Below are 6,434 nucleotides of genomic sequence, written 5' to 3'. Positions count from 1 at the left end.
TCATCACAGTTAAATATCTATAATTTATTTCTAGTCTAAACTTTCTTCAAGCTTTGTCTGTTGAAACTTAGGATGCTTCAGTTCACTGCAGCCAGGAGATTAGATGTGATGTCTGTTCTGGCATAGATGCCGGTGGAGGATCCTGCACCTTATCACATAACAAACACTAGAGGTGGGAAGAGCGGGGACTGACTTGTAGCAGTGGGGTTTCTGCCTTTCCTAATGTTCTCACGTATGTCACTACTCCTGTAACCCTCCATGAAATAAGGCTCTGTTCCTGGCAGGTGTTGGCACTGTCAGCTTTTCAACTTCTTTGATTATTTATTTATGTCTCTCCCATGATAGGTGGGCTCAAGAGAAATGGAAAGGGATAAATAAATAAAATTTTTAAAGAATTAAAAATTGCACTGCTTTTTTTCTCAATCTATTTCCAGAAATTTGCTTTAAGAGTCAAATAGGGATGACCAAGCCTGAAATAAAAGAGGGGAATTAGAAGCTCTTTTATTCCCTTGTGGTGTAAGCCTGAACCACTGGCATGGTATCTAGAAGACCTTCAATTTTGCAGCTGTGTAGCAGCAGTCTGTATCTTTCTGTAAATCACCCACAGCTATTCACACTTAACAGCACTGTTGTTTGTTCTCCTTGACCTGACAAGCCAGAGATGTGAGGATTAAGTTTCCGGACACCATGACTCTTTTTCTTAGCAACCAGTATGAATTTCGGTCTGAAGGGAGCCAGTTGACCACCTAGTGAGGTATGGCACATCTTGGAACTAATGAGTCTTGGATGTAGTTGCAAGTCGTCAGTGACACCTGCTTGCCCTACTCTGCCCAGTTAGCTGGCGTTGACTCCATGGTACATGAAATGTGCTGACTCCATTGAAGGGCTGGGCTTGCCATTCCATCTAAAAGAAAAAAGAAGTTGAAAGACACTGTCTAAATAATGTTTGTAGAGGATCTGAGCCAAGCAGTATGGGGAGAGGAGACTGCTGGAACTGATGAGAGTGCTGTGGAGTCTGCTGATTACTAGTTCAGTAAAACCAGAAAATAGATGTGTGTGTGTGTGTATGCAGGGGGAATAAAGGTAGACTATGTATCCTGCACAGGTTGCTTGAGAGTAGTCTGGAGAAAGGGCTTATTCATGTGCTAACATGTAAACTATTGGTCAGCTTGAGCAGTAAGCTGTTGCTATTTCATATCAGGACTTTACAGGGACAACTGTTAAAAATACATCTCCCTATGCCTCCTAAAAGTAAGTACTATGTGTTTCTGTGGCTGAGAAACTACAAAACTTGCACTTGTGTGGTTGCCTGAGTATAAGAATTAGCTTTATGTATGAGCTTTGTGCACATTTGAAAGCCGTATCTGGTTCTGCATGGCCCTGCGAGCTCTTCAGAGTAAAATTCACTGGAAAGCTTAATGGCTTTAAGAGATCTCATTCTAAATATCTTGACTGAAGACATTCTTAACGTATCTTTACTCATTCTAATCACTGCTTCATTCATTAAGAAATACTTTGGTTCAAAATGGCTGCAAACCTTTTTGCATTCTTTCAATTTCTGAAAGGTTTGTTTGTATACTAGCTAGCACGGTTCCATTCTTGTCTTACTTCTTTCCAAATCATTAGTTTTAACTGGGGAGATGGTGACTGTCGTACTGACATTCACTTTCCAGTGCTGTTCTTTATCTCCCAGAGTGATTCACAAAATATCCATCCATTTGTTTATGATAGAGCAAATGCCTACATTTTGCTTGCACAGTTCTTTTGATAGACAGAGTTGTTTTCAGGTATTTCATTAAGGGGCTTAACCTAATCCTTTGAAGTTTTACTACTGGCTTCTTAAAATCTGGATCAGTCTTAAAACTGATCATTTGTTGGCTGGATAGCACCTGAAGAATCTGAATGAAGATGTTGAATAAACCAGAAGCAAAGATTATCTTTGCATCTGAGCCAACCTACACGAACATAACCTTATCTTTGGCTGCCAGCTCCCTTAAGCGATTCTGCTTTTCTTCAGTAATTAATGCACGCATTCAGTGGAGGTAGGTTAACTAAATAAATAAATCCAAGAAAGCAAGCATTTTACTTTCCTATTCTTCCATCTTTCTGGTCTTGCAGCTGAATTCAGGGTTGTTTTTTTTCACAAAATCTTTTCCACTCAGAATCTTGCTCATTTCTTCAAAGCAAAAAGACATTTGAGAAGAAATTCCAGCTGTTTGAAAGAGCCTGTTGTGGTTCATCCCTCCGTGGGACTGCTGCTGTGGAAGCTTAAAACTGCTTGCCAACTTCAGCCTGTCCTTCCCCAGTCACTGCAGCCTCTCACCTCCTGCCTTTACCTCATTCTTCCCCTCAGCTTCCCACCAGCCTAAATGGAAAACATCACTTCTTGCAGCCATCACACAACAGTGCTGCCCTTCCTCCCTCCTTACTCCTTTGCCTCCAAATGCTGCCAACATGCTACCCAGAGACACTGACTTTTATTTTCTTCTAATTCTATTTTAGGTCTCCTCCAACCTGTTTTTGTCCCCTACACAATGTATTTTGCTGTTGCATCCTGTCATCCATGGAAGCTTTGTGACCATCGCCTCCTGATTCCCCTTTCTTTCAGGTCCTAATCCTTCCTGTCCTGGGGTAGAAGGATGCTGTCTCTCAGAGTTTTCCCCTCCAGTGCCCCTCTGAGCAATGTCAGCCCCAAACGCAGCTTCAGCTCTTATCTTCTCTCTCCCTGCAGCTAAAATAAGTCGTGATGTGTTCTCCTAACAGCACTCAATGGGTACCTAGCCATGGCCAAAAGACTAGATCTTTTCACACTTGATCACAACCATCCATGTCACTGTACTTCTAGTTACTCAGACCTGTAATCCTGGTTTCCTTTGGTTTGGCCCTAATGTTCAGGCTTTGTCCAAATATTTCTATTTCTTCCTGCACTGTGTTTGTCAGGTGAGATCTCATGTCTGTTCACACTCCAGCTCTGGTCTCTTCTGATGGTGCCCATTCACTGATCAGTTGTTCAAGCCTTCTGCCCTTCCTGTTCTTTACACTCTTATTCCTCCTTCGGGTTCCCTTACCACCTCACCTCTTCTGTGTAAGCAGAAACCTCCCTCAGTCTGCTCCATAGCTTTCTCCAGCACTGCTTCCCTGGACTTTTGGTTTCTGATGTCATGGACACTCCCTTGGTATTTTTCTTCTCCAGTGGAGAAGGTGGCTGCTGCCCTCCCCAGCCCCCAGTGATGGAGGCAGGTGGTCCTGCCTGTGTCCTGATGGCTGAGTCTGGGGAGATGTGTGCAACCACACCTCATGGCTCGGTGACACCATCATCCCTCGGGACCCTGTCACATAACCTCATCTTGGCTTGGCATCTTCTGCCTCCTCCCACTGCAGGAGAGTCCTGGCACACAGATTTTCATTCCTGGAGCAGCAAACATCCAGTTTACCTTCTTGGCTGAGATGTTTGGAGCCAGCTCACTCTACAAGTCCCCCAGTGACCACTCAGTGCTCTTCCCTGAACACATGTTTCCATGGCACGTCCTGCTGAGCAGAAAAATTGAAGGCTCTGACTCAGAAATAGAGATGCCCTGATTTGGATGGGCTGACGAAATTCGCACTCTCAGCTGTACCCCGCAGAACAGGATGTCTGACCTTTCTGCTGAAGAAAATATGAAAAAAACGCTACACTCTCCTAATATATGCCTCTGCCAAAAAGAGAAAGGAAAAAAAAAAGACAACAAACAGTCATTGTTTAGGAGGTGGAAAGTTGCCTTGTGCCTGGTCCTGTCTGCTCTTGACTGGCAAAGAACAACAGACATGTTATTTTGCTGTATACTCTCCAAATTTTATCTTCCAACCTGCCTATGTGTTTTGTAGGCTGCAAGACTTTTAGGGCCAGGGATGTCATCGGGAGGTTTCTAATGACTGAGCTGATGACAGCAATGAGGTTCAAGGTGATGTGTGCTCTGTGAGGGGCCCACGGTGAACACCTTACAAGGAATTACTTTATAATTAAAATCAGGTTGTTGCAGCATGGATTCCCAGAGTATTCCTTGTGTGGGATCATGAAGAGAGCAACCAGTAGTTTCCAGGGGAACAAGACCTTGCGCTGCTCTCCACCTGTAGGAACGCGATCTCTTTTCAGCCTTGACGCTGTCAGTGTCATGTTTTTTCCATCTGACCCACATTTAATTTTGTAAGCATAATGTCTGGGAGTTTCATGAAAATGTGTCATAGGCTGACTCACAGTAACGAAGTGATCAAAACAGGGCAAGAAAGTTTCTTGCAGGCAAAACAGTATCTCATGTGTGCGTCCAACTGACGTTATATGCCTTTCTCATGCTGGATTGCAACCAACCAAGAATTTTAAAGTGGCAAAAGAAATTAATGCTTGAGGTCCAGCTTTGCCTTTGGTGAATCCCAGGCATCACTCCTGAAACAAGAGCTCCTGTGCTGCTATTAATGAGGGCAGTATCTCAGCATGTGAACCGTGGGAAGTCGTGACCACAGGTAGGACACGGAAGCACAATACCAGGGTGTCCTCAGGCTCCTAGAAACTCTGTTCCAGAGCACAGTCTCAGAGAAAACTTGTTGGTGTGCAATGTTATATCAACGTTGTCAAACTATAAGGGAATCTCTTCTGAAACGGGACAAAGTCCTACATTTCAATGGGTCCTTTTTCAGCTAATAGTAGTAGTCAGAAAACAAGATGTCTCCCTCTGAAAAAATGCCAAGTGAGAAGAGAGATGTAAGGTTATATGTGCTCAAAAGTCAATCATGGCAAGTGTGAGATAAAACATCTGAGAAGATAAAGATGTCCTAGCAAGACTGGGAGAGAGCATACCTTGAGAAATGCTGATCCCCATCTGTATCTCCAAGGCAGCCCATCTCCCTGAAAAATGTTTGTGCAGCGCAGCAGAAATGGGAGAGGTCCCTAGATAACCAGTAGATATCTCCTGTACTCAGAGAGATGCCACCAATGGTGCCCACTATCTGGTTGGACAGCCACCCAGGTGGGCAGCTGGCATCAGAAAGGATTTTGGATGCCACCAGCTGCAGTGTGCTATGCTGCTTTTGGAAACAAGCTCGACATCAGATGCCAGAATGGTCCCTTACCATGGTGTGTGTCATCTCACTGAACTTCAGGATGTCCTAGCATGACGTGAGCCTGGGCAACAGCGCACTTGTCACTGACGCTGGGTAGATGCTTGGGCCACTCAGCCTGATCCAGGTCCTGCTGCACTTAAGCATGTGCAGTGATCTGGAGGAGTTTGAGTGGGGCTTTGTTAAGCCACGATTCAAACAGGGACTGCAACACAGGCATAACTTGACAGATTATCGTCAGGGATATGCTTGTAGGACCCCCTCCTGCTCAGTGGCCCAACTGACCGTGGGTATCCAGAGGTGGATGGAGATCGGTGCCCAACAAGAGGACATCTCACTCCAACACTCTGCCTGCAAAAAGCCCTGATGGAGCCAGCAACAGAGCAAAACTGAGGTCTTGCTCTTTCTTCAGGCATGTGAACCAGCACAATGGAAAATATTCGTGATATTCTGAAAATCCAAGCTGATGCTTACCAAACAAGACTGAAAAATTCCCTGACTCTGTGCTAGGAAATAGCAAAGCAACTCATGTGGAAAAAGACATCCTTCAGATGAACTAACCACATCCACATCTGCGTGTGCCAGGACAGCAGCATCTTCCCAGCTCACCGAGAGCTACTGGTGGCGTCGCTCTCCCTGTAACCTTCCAAATGGGAAATAGGTGCTGTTGTGAAAATTCACAACTGGCTTGTGCTTGCCGAGGAGAGGGACTTGGGCGCAAAGTGGAGAAGTACAAGAGTAAATACTTACTTACGTGCAGGAGGTATCTCAGCCAAATTGGAGCACCCGAATGTGGTTTTATACAGGGTTCTTACACCCTTCAAATATTCAGATACAACACTACTTGATCAACCACTAACACCCACGCTACTGATTACTAATCATAGTCAAAATTTGTAAAGTAACTATATGTTTGCAGCATTCTCACTGCTTGTCTATTGATCCAGATGTCACTGGAGTCAGTCTGGCTATAGTTACTTATCTGTGAGGCCAGCCAGCACTGGGAGGGTTTCAAAGATGTTGTCAGAGGGGATAGGCTGTTGGTGGTATCTTGGTTGTCCCAGGGTATCCTTCATCCTTCAAAGTCACTTCTAAACTTCTAAGATGCAAAGTCCTTACTTCCAGGGCTGGGCTGTCCTTTAGTTTGTTTTACTTAAGCATGAACAATACCGAAGTCTCCAATAAAATGCCACTGCTTCATTACAGGGTATAATGTGAACTAATACATATTAACAAAGTGAATACACTTTCACACTATAAAGAATGATTGATATAACAATTACAGAAGATTTTCTTATCAGTGCTTATCTTGGAATGAGGAGATGCTTGCTCTGCATGACAGC

The sequence above is a fragment of the Nesoenas mayeri genome (genome assembly GCF_963082525.1).
Source record: "Nesoenas mayeri genome assembly, chromosome: 1".
Lineage (NCBI taxonomy): Eukaryota > Metazoa > Chordata > Aves > Columbiformes > Columbidae > Nesoenas > Nesoenas mayeri.
Note: the sequence above shows the minus strand (reverse complement) of the source record.